Source organism: Nanorana parkeri, unplaced genomic scaffold, assembly GCF_000935625.1.
Source record: "Nanorana parkeri isolate BGI_ZX_2015 unplaced genomic scaffold, ASM93562v1 scaffold1422, whole genome shotgun sequence".
Classification (NCBI taxonomy): domain Eukaryota; kingdom Metazoa; phylum Chordata; class Amphibia; order Anura; family Dicroglossidae; genus Nanorana; species Nanorana parkeri.
Window position 1 is genome coordinate 1 of NW_017307690.1, and position 15,995 is coordinate 15,995.

The following is a 15,995-nucleotide window of genomic DNA, read 5'->3' on the forward strand; positions in this document are numbered from 1 at the left end:
CGCGTGTGCGTGTTGAGCTTCGTAAATCAGCCCCATAGAGTCTTTTTAGTATTTATTTATTATTTATCTAGTATCAACTAGGAGAGAGGGTTAGGGTTGCAGGATACCCAAGAAACCAAAATAGAGGACAGTGTCTTTACTATTATCAACAGTAGTAACAGGTAGCAAAAGGTCCTATGAGAGCGACCAGTGATTGTTAGTAGCACCAGAGAACCACCAGGAACAGTCCAAAACTCTAAAGGAGAACAGGCACAGGACTTGCAGTGTACCAACTGGCTTCTCTTCTGTATAATGTCTGAGCATAGGGTGAGGGATCTCTTACAGGGTCCAGACGGCAGCTCTCACCAGCTCATCTGCGACATTTCTCAGCAAGCAGATTCTTCCTCCAGCCCAGCTTCACCTTAGTAACATCTTAGGCCTCTGGGTCCCCAGCATCTGCCACACGCTGAGGCCTAGGCCATGCATCTTGCAGCACACAGACCTCCTACCAGGAAGAAGCCAGAGAGGAGAGAGAGAGAGTTCTGGAAGGTGTTTCCAAATATTTATCACCTTCCTCCAGCCATACCTCTGAGTGAGCCTGCTCAGGGATTGGTCAGAATTAGATGCATATTCATAATCTGAAACTTGATCCTCCCACACTGTATGCTGAGGCCCCAACCCAGCAACAGGAAGAATCAATCTATCCACCAGACTTAGAGAAACCTGCAGATCTCAGAGCAATCAGCATCCAGACTGATTACGGCCAGATATAACACTAAATTTAGTAGTGACATAGCAGAGGGCGCTACAGACTTATTTGAGCACCCAGACAAAACACATACACAGTAAAGAGACATTGCAACTGCTACATTTTTTGTGTTAAAAGCCTTCTTGCCTTATCTCTACCGGCTGACCAGAAACATGTGCCTAAATGGTGTTGAACATGCTTGTGTTCAATATTTGTCCTGCACATTTGTTTTCCCTATTGTTTTATGCAAATGGGTCTTAATCACATCTTCAAGCTACTTTCAAGCTAGCCAGCAAAATAACTAAGAGTAAAAAGAAGTAAACTGACTGAATATAAAATAATTATCTAGTTCCTGACACAGCCAAGACTTAGAGGATGATTTTTAAAATCATCTGCCCTGACATATGCTGGCCAAGAGAGAGAAGCACTTAATGTGTAATGTGGTATCACTTGAAGTGTGTCTGTTTTTGTAAAAATGTAATTTAAAAAAAATGAACATGCACATAAGGTCAGGTTTTAAAGGATTGTACAGAAGCAGCTGCTGCCATTGGACATTTCTGGCTCCATCACCCAGCTGGCTCACCTGTTAGTAGCTTCCCTTTAGGGTCATGTATTTTCATCCTAGGCTTGCAATTCTTGATGACTTTAATATATAATTGTGTTCTTTAAGTTTAAATTCTGGCCACACCAGTGTGTCATGTCTTGTGAAATCTTGCTATTCTACTAATGGCTGCCTGTGTATTAACTGTCTGAATGGCACTTGCCCTAAAAACTGCTTGTTATTGAATTTCACTCAGATTAATAATTATTGCTAGTTCACACACAGGTGAGATTGTATTCTTATAGCAGTCCATGCTCATGCAAAAGCCTCTCCAGAAGGCAAAGACACAATATAAGTCACATCTACTCAGTCAAATCGAAATTCTATGGATAAAGTAAGACTTGTGTTTGCCTCATTTATTTTTTTAAGTTGACTGCAATTATGTCAAGGCCTTTCTGTATAATGATAAGGCATATAAAAGGGAAAACAAATATAAACATAACATTTTACTTAAAGGCCAAATCACACTTTTGCGTCGCTGTGCAGTGAGATCATGCACACATTAGCACAATGCACATAAATGCATGTTATGTATGTTAGCATGTTGCAGTGCCATTTACTTGGAATAGCATGTCAATGCACTGCACAGTACCAATGCACATACAATTGTAACAAAAAAATGGTAAGGCACTACCATGGTGCACTGGCAGCCCATTTAAAATGAATGCGGTGCTTTAATGCAACGCACGTGAATGTGTGACGCGAAGTGTGAATGGGCCCCAAAATATAATAGCAACCCTTGTGCTAACATGCATAGGATAACTTCACAACCATCTATGCAGCAGTGAATTTGTTGTGAGATAGTGGGCACATCTAAACTTGTAATGTACTAAGTCAGTAGACATGTGCGATTTGTTTTGTATAGACTTGTTATTTTTCGGAAATTCGTACATTCGGATGCATCCGAATTTCAGAATGACAGAAATAACGAATGGAAACGAATATGAATTTCCAATAACAAAAATTTATTTCCCTAATTAAGTTTTATTGTGTTAAGCATGAATTTTAAAATAGTATGTACACATGTTTGTTGAAGTAATTATTGTCCGTAAAGAAAATTCATACATACTACCGCTAACGAAAATTCGTATTTCGTCCGAATCCCGAAACGAACGAAACAAATTGACTTTCGGATCCAAATCCCGAAAAACGAAATAACGTAAAATCGAAATAAAAACAAAACAAATTTTTGGCCAGCGCACATGTCTATAAGTCAGTATGAAGCCTATATGCCATTTTTTCATCCATTTTATTTATATTGCTATACTGTATGTAATCTAAGCATATACTTTAACTGCATTATCTTTGGAATTGTGTGACTGCTATAGAGACACAATATAAATATAATGAACATCTAATGAAATACGTGTCCGTCAACCTAATCTTCTTGCCCTTTTTCAATGCATTGAACATAAACCCATGGCGACTGGGGACAAATGAGTTCTCAAAAATGGGAATTAACAATAATTTAGATCACTGAGAGACATAAAAAGATTGAGTGCATGTTGCAGAAAGTTTTAGGGCCAGCAAAGCAAATATTTAATATAATAGAAGGGTAATATGCTACATTAAAACCAAAATAGTCCTGCCACTCTCCGTTAATGACAGTGCCATTCATGTAACAGAAACAGATTGCAAGTTTGATGGGAATTTCATAGACTTCATTTGGACAACCATGCAAACTCTCAGTTTAATTAGTTAGAATACGCATTAATTAACAAATTAAAAGCTTAATCTTCAGAATAAATCTACTTTTATTAAAGTGTACGTCCAGCCAAATTCTTTATCTTAGTTTTGGATAGAGTAGGATAGAGGATTTGCTGTGATTCGGGGCTCCCTTAGAAAGATTTCCCCTCACTTCTTGTCCTGCTGATAGTGTTTTATCTGACAGCAGATGGGTAAAACTTTCTAAAAGAAACATGGAGAGAAATAGAAATGCTTTTCTTTAGTAGAGTAGGGGAAGGCCAGAACCCCTGTCAGATTGTTATTGTTGTTTGGGTCCCTGTTGCAAATTTACTCTCGCTTCCTTTTTGGTGAAACTGATATCAGCAGGATAGAAATTGAGGATAAATGTATGTAATGGAGTCCCAGGTAGCAGTAAAAACCCCAACAGGAGTTCTAATCCTTCCCTCACACTATCCAAAGCTAGAAAAAAGGGTTTTGGGTTGACATACACTTAAGCCTAGGTTCAGATCTGGGCAATCGTGCACAAAACTGCATGGATTGCCGGGCAGTCACGGAGTCGCCCACCACAACCGATTGCACTGGTGGTGCCATTATTTTCGAATGGCACCCCAGTCGCGCCGAGCGGATTGCGTGGTTTCCTTCTGCTATTCTGCCCGTGCAATTGAACACGATTGCGGCTAAAAAAGTTGTGCGTCGTGTGTTGCAATAAAAGGTACTTGTATCTTTTTTTTAGCAATTGTCACGCGGATTTAACCCCTTTGAACTCAATGGGGCCATGCGGAAATTGCTCTGTGCACCCGAACATGATCGCTCAGATCTGAACCTAGCCTCAAAGTCTGAGTTTACTTTTCATTCCATGTGTCATGTTACACCCATATTTAGGGTGTAACATGAAAGATGGTTACATCCCCATCCCCTTACCCTCAGCACCTGCTCCCACTTTCCTGCAAGGATCTGTGAATGAAGGGACTACAAGTCCCGTCTGCTATTGACACTTCCTCCCAATCCTGCAACTAAACCTCTGTACTTCATTATGGATAGGGACTGGGAGGAAAAGTCTGCCAGTGTCAGTGAATTGCACCTGCATTGCCCACATTGCACTGGCAATCCACTGATCTCGGTTGCAATTCACTCCATTTTAACACTAAAAAAAGTATCAATTCCCTTTTTTTTGTGTGTGTGTGTGTGGGGGGGGGGGGGTTATCTGCAGTCATACAGTTATCTGTCCATAGCTCAGAGGGAAGGGGACAGAGACTGTAGAATATGCTTAGTGACTTGCTGCGTTACATGCTCTGCTGCCTTATGTGTGCATATCTGATGGCCACAAAGTCAGTCTCTGCCTGGGACCCTTCATCAATCATAGTAGTGAGAGGCAAGTTCTGCTGCTCCCTTTTTAAACACAACTTCACATATCTGTCAAGGCTACTATGGTTCTGAACCCATAGTCAGCATTGACAGAAAGCAGCAGGAAGAAGGGGATGCAGTGCAGAAAATGGCAGAATCACCAGATATTTTTGCAATGTGCACATTCAAATAAGGAGAAGACTGCAAAGTAAACTGAGAAAAAATTGTTTAAAAATCAACATATATTATTTTTGCCTTTGCTTACACTTTAAAGATAGATAGATAGATAGATATATAGGTAGATAGATAGATAGATAGATAGATAGATAGATAGATAGATAGATAGATAGATAGATAGATAGATAGATTTATTTGTCACATACACAATCGTACAAGTATGATATGCAGTGAAATGCTTACACGACTGCAAAAAGAAGAAAGAAAGAATACATTTTAAATAAAACTTTTACATTGCAAAATAAATATAAGTGTTAAATGTAAATATTAAAATTTAAATTTGACTAAAAATGCTAATACAATGTGGAATGTAAGTGTGCGAGTGCCAACAGCAGCAATACGGGGTAAAATGAATTAAAGTGATGACCAGCAGTGTATTGACCTTTCCTTGACCATTTTCTTTTAAAGTGCGGATGTGCAGTAATGTGAGAATACTTATCTAATCAGAAAGTAGATTATATGACTATATAGAGGTCTGATTAAGAGACCGTATAGCCTGAGGGAAGAAACTTCTCCTCAGTCTCTCTGTGTTGGCCTTCAGGGAGCGATAACGCTTCCCAGACCTCAACAAATACAAAAGTCCATTGTTGGGATGGCTGAGGTCCCTCATAATCTTCCTGGCCTTGGTCCAGCACCGCTTGCTATAGATCGAATTCAGGTCAGGGAGTTTAGTTCGGATGATTCTCTCAGCTGCTCGCACCACCCTCTGAAGAGCTCGTCTGTCCTGCACGGTGCTGTTCCCAAACCAGGTAGTGGTGTTTCCCATCAGGATGCTCTCTATGGTGCAGGAATAAAAATTTCTAAGCACCCTAGCGGGCAGTCTGAAGTCCCTCAAGCGTCTAAGATGGAAAAGACGCTGCTGAGCCTTTTTCACCACGGTGTTGATATGACAGGACCATGACAAGTCCTGCGTAATATGTACACCGAGGTATCTGAAACTATCCACTCTCTCCACTGGGCTTCCATTGACCATGGGGGTCTGGTATTTTCTCTCCTGCTTTTTACAGAAGTTCACTATCAACTCCTTTGTCTTGCTGACATTGAGGAGGAGGTTGTTCCTCTGGCACCAATTCTCCAGATTCCTAATCTCCTCCAAATAGGCCGTCTCATTGTTGCCGGCAATCAGTCCGACCACAACAGTATCATCAGCAAACTTGATGATAGTAGTGGAGTTGGTAGTGGCCATGCAGTCATATGTGTACAGTGAGTACAGCAGGGGGCTCAAAACACAACCCTGAGGGGCTCCAGTGCTGAGGGTGAGGGAGGCTGAGACATATCTGCCCATTCTTACTGCTTGTGGTCTGCCAGTAAGAAAGTTGGAGATCCACTGACACATAGATGGGCTAATCCCCAGGTGTTTCAACTTGGTGGTGAGTATGGAGGGAATTATAGTGTTGAACGCTGAACTGTAGTCAACAAACAACATCCTGACATAGTTGCCCTTCTTAGTGTCTAAGTGTGTGAGCGATATATAAAGGAGGTGGGTGATAGCATCATCTGTTGAACGGTTTGGCCGATAAGCGAACTGTAATGGATCTAGTGTATTTGGTAGTGAAGATATGATGAAGTCTCTGACCAGTCTCTCAAAGCACTTCATCACTACTGAGGTCAGAGCTACAGGGCGGTAATCATTGAGAGAAGCAGGATGGGTTTTCTTCTGGACTTGAACAATGATGGACTTTTTAAAGCACATCGGGATTACCGACTGGCTTAAGGAGAGATTTAATATTTCTGTGAACACGGGTGCTAACTGGTCAGCGCAGGCTCTAAGGACCCGACATGAGATTCCGTCCGGTCCTGCTGCTTTCCTGGTGTTCACTCTCCTGAAGGCTCTCCTTACATCATGCTCGGAAATAACGAACGCGCTCCCAAAATTGGCATTTTCTTCCTGTCTGCAGCCGTTACCGTTAGCTGCAGCCTCAATATTCTGATGGTCGTTTTCGGTATGATGTCATCTACCAGTTTTCCGTTAAATCCCACAACCGCTTCCGTAAACACGTCGATGTCATCAGAGCTGCGTCTGAACATGTCCCAGTCTGCGTCATCAAGTGCGTCCTGCAGAGTGGCCTCCAATTGGTCCGTCCAGCGTGCAACCTTCCTCTGAGCCGGAACTTCCTGTTTGAGCCTTTGTTTGTATTTTGGCATAAGGAAGATGGCTATATGATCTGATTTCCCAAACGGGGGGCGAGATTGTGCCTTGTAACCCTCTTTAACTGTCGTGTAACAATGGTCCAGTGTCCTTTCACCCCTGGTGGGGCAGGAAATGTACTGATAAAAATTTGGCGCTATGCGTTTGAGGTTAGCGCTATTAAAATCCCCTGCCACAATAAGCACAGCGTCCCGGTGTTGGGTTTGGTGCTGTGTGAGTGCCTCATGCAGCTCGCATAAAGCAGTGTCCGTGTCTGCTTGGGGTGGAATGTAAACAACGCTGACTATGACCGATGTAAACTCCCGAGGAAGGTAGAATGGACGGCATTTAACTGCCAATAGTTCCAGATTGGGTGTACAGGAGCGTGTGAGAGGAACAACACTTGCGCTGTTGCACCATCTACTGTTCACCATTAGACACACGCCACCTCCCCTTGACTTCCCCAATTCCAGAGTTCTGTCCATGCGGTACACCGAGAAGAATTCGGCCAGCTGGATGGCATGATCCGGTACCGCTGTGCTTAGCCATGTCTCGGTGAAGCAGAGGAGATTGCAGTCCCGAATGTCTCTCTGGAACTATACCCTGGCCCTGATGTCATCGAGCTTGTTTTCCAGCGACTGGACGTTGGCAAGCAAGATGCTAGGCAGAGGTGTGCGGTGTACACGGGCTCTCAGCGTGTTCCTAACCCCGGCTCGTTTTCCTCGAGGCCGCCGCTTCGGGTCACGTCCTTTGTTCTCCCTCAGGATCTCACTCGGCCAGCTTGGATCCGGAATAAAACCCGTCAATTCGTGAGTACAAATAGAAATAAGAACATCTCTATCGTACTTAATGCACTCCATTGTAAAGATATTTTAAAGTATTGAGCAAAGTATTGAGCAGTCGTGACGGCATCCGCCTACACCGGCGCCATCTAAAGAAAACCTGTACTGAGGAAAACACTTGAGCTGCCATTACTAAGCTTTCCTGGATTACATAACATTTCAGTGGATTCTACACCTTCTTAGCCAATAATGCTAAGATAATGCAGATAAGAATTTTTGACTTTGTTCTTACCTCATTTGTTGCATTTTTGTTCCAGACCTGTAATTTAGAAAGTATGGCAACCAGACGCCACCAAGACATTAACATTTCAGAAGGTCAATGATAGCCTGCATATTTCTTTCATTACAGGTTTTCCTTAAGATGCAGATTCATAATAAAAAAAGATACTGGTTAAAAAGAAAAGAGAAAATTAGTAGATAAACTAGATGTTCTCATTTTGCTTTAGAAACATAAATGATGAAAAGGAGAAAGAATAAATCAGATTACAGTAGGTAAAAAGTTTAATTTTGACAATGACGTGACTTCCCTTTGCAAACACTAATTAAAATGGCACACAGAAACCCTGTGATTACATTTCTCTTGTATCTGGAAAGAAGACACAAGCAAATATCCACCATATGAATATATTAGACCATGTACATTTTAGAAAAGAGTTCATTAGACTTGCCATGAAGTTTAATTCTTCTTTAATCATTAATACATACTTTTTATGATTGTGTGAGGTGGAATGTTTTATGATTTGTAGGTTTGTTTCCTATGAGCTACTAATGCTATTTAGTTTACAAAGCACCAGTGCTAAAGTCAAAAATCTCACTTAGTTTACCCTAATTTGAATTTTATTTAATGAAGTACAACAGCTCTATAGATGAGCATTAGGGATGCAGTAGGAGTATACCTACTGAAGCTGGCGTTGTGTAAATTCCTTCTCTCATTTCCCTTATATCACCAATTAAATTCAAATTTCTTATTGACAGCTTTGAAAAGCTTCATACAATTGGTATTTGTTATACCATTAGGTTTCCTGGTGTTAGAAGCAACAAGTGAATTTCAGGATCACCAGATTACAGACAAAATGGAGTAGGGTGGACTGGCACATAACAGCAATCAAAAACTGAACTACTCTGAAAGCATCTGTAAAGGTTCCATTTTCCGTTTTAAGGGTATCTGTATTAAAGAATGGGGGGACAGGTAAGTTCTTGTCCTAAAAACCTCTCTAGATAGACTATTTCTATAAAAATCTTGTATCACAGATACTCTTAGACCTCGGTTGGTATGCATGGTGCAGGGCCTTCCTTGGCAAACATTTACCATCAAAGAAGCAATGAATAGTTTGGGTCAAGACCTCACAGAGTTCAAGTAAGTAAATGTGTTGTGGGCTAAATATATTACATTAATGCAGAAGTTCAGAAAGTGTATTGTATCTTGGAGGCCCTTTTTACATAGTACAAAAAATTAGCAGAACTTGTGAATTTTTGCTCATTACTGAGCTGGTTGATACACATTCAAATAGCTGAAGAAAGACCAAAACGTATTTACGGAATTGTAAAAAGCATTGAGAAATATTTATAAATATGAGCTTAGAGTTTCTTTCCTCCAAAATGATTTTTTTGTTTAGATATGCAAACAGGTATTGGAGTGAAGTTACTGTATATTAATTCTGGCGATATTACAACTGTAAACAATGTGTGTTTTTGTACACCTAAAAGGGAGAAAAATTAGAAAGAAAATACGGCTGATACATGCCTCTTATGCATCAACTATTAGCTCTCATAATATTCTTAACCCGAAATAAAAGCGAATTCAATGTCTTTCTGCATAAAATATAGGAATTTCTTCTCTCAGTCTGTCTTTTACCACTGCATATATCCTTCGGGCAGACCTCCTCCAAAGCTCAGTCAGTTCTCCTCCAAAGATTGGTCAGTTATGGCTTGTTCTACATACACATTTTACCAAACCTCTCTTAGGTCTTGTTTTTCTTTTTTAAGCTTTCTCCTTATTCATCCTCCACATATTGGCCATTTGTCCCCTCACCTTCTCACATATCCCTCTCCAGGATTTTCTAGCTTTCCTGTCATCGTTCTCCTCTCTTCTTCTCATCCATGCCTATAAACCCTTTTTTTCCTTCATGCTTATCATCCCCACTTTGCTGCTTCTGAGCTATCTTCCTTTGCCTGCTTGGCACCTGCTTTTTCTTCCCTCTGTCTCATTCACCCTCTTTTATACTTTTTGTTCCTGATTCTCCAGTATTCTTCTTAGCCATTATTCTGACTCCGATTGTTCTGATAGCGATGTATCCCTTGTGAGACCTCTATGCCTGGCCTGTATAAGTAGATTTAATCACTGAGGACATTCATTGTCAGATAGCTGAACTCACCAATACCGTTTCATCCACAAGGGTTGCTTTATTCTGATCGTGAAGACAACAGGATAACAGCGATGAATGGTTACAGTATTATGCGGTCAAAAGATGATGCCTTTCCTAGGTACTGTGCAGAGTACATGTGTCCTGATTGCATGTGGCTGTTAGCTGTGGCCATGACACAGGAAATACTGACCAACAGGAAGAAGGGTGGGGCTTACATACAGAGGAAATATGTCATCACATGAGGAAAGGAATACAGAAAAAACAGGTGCATTATCACCAAAGGCGACTAGATGGCAGCATAGGAACTAACATATAAAACGTCCATAGGAAAATGATAAAGGGGAAAAACACTATATAAATTCTATCTAACATTAACTTCTATGCCCCATTGGGGCGGCACAGCCATCCTTCTCCTACCTAATCATAATATGTGATTATTATGCCTCATTCCCCCTGCTTGTCATTCATGTATCTTTTCCAGCCTTATACACTGTCTTTGCTACTCCTATTTCTCTTTTCTCTATCTCCTCCGTTGTTATTAACCCTTTTTCCCCCTTCCTTAGCAGGAAGAAGAAGGGAGGATAGAAAGCTGTCAGAAGAAAGGAATGCTGACAAGGAATGATTATATTCAGTGAGATGAGAAGTAAAACAGACATAAGTAGAAGAGCCACATTTCCATGGCAATTAAGTCAAGGTTGCCAAGGCTTACAATTCTTAGATTTGATAGCCTCCTAGGGTTTAGGTCTTGCAGCACTGCTGAAAACTAAAGGTACCTATTGTTCAAAAAGGCATATAATTGAAGCTCACAGTCTGCTTTATCACTGAATAAATATATGAAGTTATACAAAAACATAACTTTGAAAGATTAAGTTTATAATATCTGTTTATGGGTTCCACATGACATGAAACACTATTATATGTGAAAGAAATTGCTAATAAAACACTCCACAGTGGTATAATGTTATCGAATGGTTTAAATGCTCCATCTGTAATTTTGTCTATTTTAGCCTCGAAAAAACTGAATTAGATGTTTTCTTGACAAGGTAGTATCACTGTTCAGGTTTGTAAGGTGAACAATATTGATTTTCACATTCTGTTTTAATATTTAAAAGTCCACCTTTTAGAAATAAATGCACATTTCTTCATAAAAGAAAACTTTTTATTTTTTTTATTTTTTTGCATTGAAACCTGTAAAGCAGGGGTCTCAAATTAATTTCACTTGGGGGCCACTCAACAAAGGTTTCCTCCCGTGGGGGCCGCTTGCCAAATGCCATACTTCAAAATTAAATGGTATGGTACTACGGACACCGATACACGCACAATAAGGCCCAATTCATACCTGTAAGTTTAGGTGCAATTAGGGATTCCTGCATCAGGAACTTGCGTTTTCCTGCAGCAGGAATCCCTAATAATTGCAAGTGACAGCTGTCACCCATTCAAGTTAATGATCTCGTGACAGCAGCTGCATGTAAACACCTGCACACCCCATGTAATTGTATGTGAAATAATTACATGCAGTTAGAAAACACTATCCATGGATGCACAATTGATGCGTCCAGGGAGAGTGATTGATTCCTAACCAAATGTAACCATATCACATACCATGACATGCGGTGTGAATGCGTTTACATGCACCTGCCTTTATCTGATCATTTACTTGAATGGGTGACAGCTGCGGCTTGTAAACACCAGATTAGGCATTCCAGCTGCAGGAAAATGCAAGTTCCTGATGCAGGAATTCCTATTTGCACTTAAAGATACAGGTGTGAATGGAGCCTTATACACCCCAAAATATTGCTGCACATATAAAATAATACACTGCCCTACCCCATACACATAAAAGACTGCCCTGCATATATAAAATAATACACCCGCTCATAAACATAAAAACATACACCTCTCCACATATAAAATAATGCATTTCCCCCTCATACACATAAAAAAACTACCCCTGCACATATAAAATAATACACTCCCCCCATACACATAGAAAATACACCCCCCATATAAAATAATAAATTTCCCCCATTAACATCAAAACAAATACACCCCCCACATATAAAAAAATAAAAACCCCTCCCCCCAGCACAACCACATATAAAATAAAATACAGAGCTTACCTTTTTGCAGGGAGGAGGTTAGGAGACACGATTCCTGGTGCTCTAGTTGTGATTAGTAAGGTCTGCTGCAGACCTCACTAATCCATCCTTTCGGCCAGAGCTCAGAACTGAGCTCCAGCCGAAAGCATCTCAGTGCTGGAGCTGACAGGAGCAGCTCTGCGGTCTTCATCTGACAGAGGTGTAGACCATGTAGCTGCTCCCGCAAGTCAGGTACACGGTCCATGACTGGCTGCAATGCTCTGGTTCCTGCAGATTCTTCCTCCCATCCATGTCAAAACCACAGTAGGAACATTCAGTAACATGGATGGAAGAAAGAATGAATGGACTACAAGTGCAGTGATGTCACTACGTTTGTATTCCATTGAGAACTAAGTATCTCTACTGCGGTAGATGATGGGACTGTCAAAGGATCTGTGAATGGATGAGGCGGCTGTGTGGGTGGAGCAAAGCAGAAGAAGAAGAATCCCGTGACTCAGGTAAGTTGTTGCGATATGACCTTGTTTCATGCAGATCTGGACATGCAGAAAGTATAAGTAATTGGATCCAGAAAAAAAAAACTTACAGCTTAGGGGAAGAAAATATATATATTTTTTATCATATAGACTAGCTGAATTAATAGTTTAACCAGTCAGGAATAACCGATGATTGTTTTAGTATGATAACCAGTTGCCCTCATGGTCCAACCCATACTAGCAAGTGACAATATAAAGCAGACTGATTGGTATGGGTAAGAAAAATATTTTTCTGTAGAATGCTTGTAATACACTTAAAGGTTTTTTTGTGTGACTTCTATGCCTATATTATAGATTGTTTCCAATGTTAACAAAACAATATTGTAATAAATCTAAGGAAAATATATTTTTGCTTCTTACAATATATTGGGGAGAATATTCTAAACATGAATGGATAAGAGTGTTTTACAGAAACATCAGCTTGACAAATAAACACAATAACAAAGGACAAGATACTGAGGGTTGAGCTATCTGAATAAGCTAAAAGGGTGCAGTGGTCAAGGAGTGCTGTTTTTTGTCTACAAAGAAAGCCTTTCTAGTTGTCTATAAGAGATATTTGTACTTCACCCTAGGGATGGTATTCAGTAGTTCCAGCATTTTGAAAAAGGGCAACTTTTGCATTATACATTGTTTGACTTTTACATTGTGAAAATGCATCACTATGATGAAATAAACTATAAACTGAAGCCTACAACATAACCTAGAACGATAGGCCAAAATGCAGTCTTTTGATTTTTTTGGAGAAAATAATTAACTAAAATTATAAAGAGAAATACATTGTACTGAAAAATTAATTTATCAGAAATTACTTGTTTAGAGTATCATCTCTAAGGTTTGTGTGATGCTAAAAAATACTTAAAAGCCAAAACCTTTTTTTCCTGTTTCAGTGCTAAGGGGTTAGAACTCCTGTCCGTTTTTTTTTATTACTACCAGTGCCCCCGGAGGGGAGATTCACCTCCCTGTTTGTCCTGATCACCACTGTCAGCAAAACTAAGAGTAAGGCCCCTTTCACATGGGCTGTCCGGTCAGGTCCACTTGTCATTTTTTCAAGCGGACCATTTCGGATGCCCAATGCTAGTCTAGGGGCAGCTGGGTATAAACGGATGGGCGTCAGTTTACACCTGGTTACCCCCAACTCCGCCAGGTATGGAAAAGCAAAGAGAAAAGCATTCCGTTTCAATGGACCTGATCATGCTGGATCAGGGGTGATCTGATCTAAATAGACATGTGTCCGATTCCCCATAGACCGTCATGAGATCCAGTCATTCCAGTTTTTTTCATCCATCGCAAGATGTAAGGAAAAACTGGATGGACATGAATGTCAAAGTGGTGACATCCTCCGATCAGGAGGGGATCCGTGCATGGATCCCTCCTGATCAGCCCATGTGAATGTGGCCTTAAGGAAAGTATGAACTACTGAGTTGCCACCAGACCAGAAATACGGGGAAAATCTAACTTGGACACTTTTCTGATGACAACTGTCTAAAATATTATTTACCTCCCTTTGGGGAGATACTCTCTTACTTTGTAATGTGTCTACATAACAGGGAGTGAAGAGCATCCTATTAAATGGGAAACAGGTGGCGAGAACACCTGACAGGCGTTTTAACTGTTCCCTGCTCTCCAAAGGTAAAGAGCTTTGGTTTTGGCTTTGGAAAGTACACAGTTTTAAAATGTATAACTGGTTTACCTGCAATCTTATTAGACTTGGTAAGATTTGCAATTCATACTCCTCAGCCACACTGCATAGCCAATCAGGAGAAGAAACACTTTTTTTTCAGTGTCCTCTTATTAACCTTGGCAGGTAAAAAGGCTTCACACATTTGTATTTCTTTACATTTTTGTCAGCTTGGCTTCCTTAAACTTCCTGTCCAGTACAGGATCACAAGGGAGAGAGCAATCTCCATCAGCTGTTCATCTACTAACTTGGCGAAGGAAAGAGGGAGGAAGGAGGAGCAGGGAACAGGGACTTGCTGTGGCTGTGTGTTTGTGGAGACACACACACACAGCTTACTAGCACACACAAGGGTGGCACCACAAGATGTTGAAAGGCAAAGGAGCCGCCCTAAACAGGATATCAGGGTGAGTGCCCAGGGGACCAGGTGATTCTGCAGGGAACTAAAACTTTTAAACATCAAGGAAAAGCATCCATTGTGATTTAAACAGCATTTTTAAACCAGTATTTTTAAACTATGCTGTGAATATTGTACATGTGATCTTTCTGTACATGCTCTCATATTCAAAGTTTATCAAATGAGACTTCAGAGTTAACAAATAGATACAGAACACAATACTGCAGAACACTACCATGTTGCTATAAACACATTAGCAAGACATTGTTAAAGGGGACCTACCATGCCAAAAGGAAGGTCCACTTTTTTGCAAGGTAACTATTATTTTTTTTCAAGGCAATTTGTTTGTTTACAAATGGCTTTATAAAAATTAAAAACACCTACACAAAAAAAGTTGAGTGGGCATGGTAGCAAAAATAATAATTGAACACAAGGTTGGTAAGAAATATATTATGAAAGAATATAGAAGTGACTTCTGTAACCTCTGAAAGTACCAACACTGTAACACTGGTAAGCGTAAGCTTGCTTAGAGTTCCTTTACCATTTGATCTCTTCCACTTGCATACACCTTGTGGGGCAAGCCAACAGACGTTTCAGAGAGCGCTATTAACTCTGTTATTGAGAGACTGTAGCAACGCTACTACTTGTGCACCTCTTGTGTGGCAACTGCTCTACAGGAGAAGACGCTACATACTCCGTGGCTGGAGAACACTGCTTTATATTGTGAGTGTGTGTACCACTCGATCTGTGTGGAGAAGGTGAGCTGCGGCCCAGTGTGAATGAACAGATGCCGTGGTGAGGATTTCAGCTGCTGCCAGAGCCCAAAGACCGCTGACCGTATCCTTGGAGGACTGAGCCACTGACATCCAGGATCGTTGCTAGTGGTGCCTCTGAAATGAGACCACTGCGAAAGAACCAGAAAGTCGGCTGGAGAAGGTGCGGGCCTTCACTTCTCGGCTGACCAACCCAGAAGTAACCATCTCTACTACAGGAAGAGTGAGAAGCCTCTGGCCACTACACTACTGCTTATCAGATTACTTGACCAATTACACCTTGGGCCTCATCATTGGCTAGCCAAAGAAATACCACTGCCCAGTTGTTTAGAGACCCGGGTCTGTTGGGGACTAGTGTATTGTATTTACAGTCTGTTGTCAGATAACATGACTACCCCAGTCAGTATAACATTGCCATATGTGGTGCTTAGATAACTGTGGTAGATTTATGCACAAGTATATAAAGTGACTTTATTATATTCTGTTGTGTATTGTTAACCCATCTTTTCATACATTCAATGTGGAGAGATACTACTTGTTTAGTAAAACTCATAAAATCTCACAAGGTGTGCTGGTGTGCTGGTGTG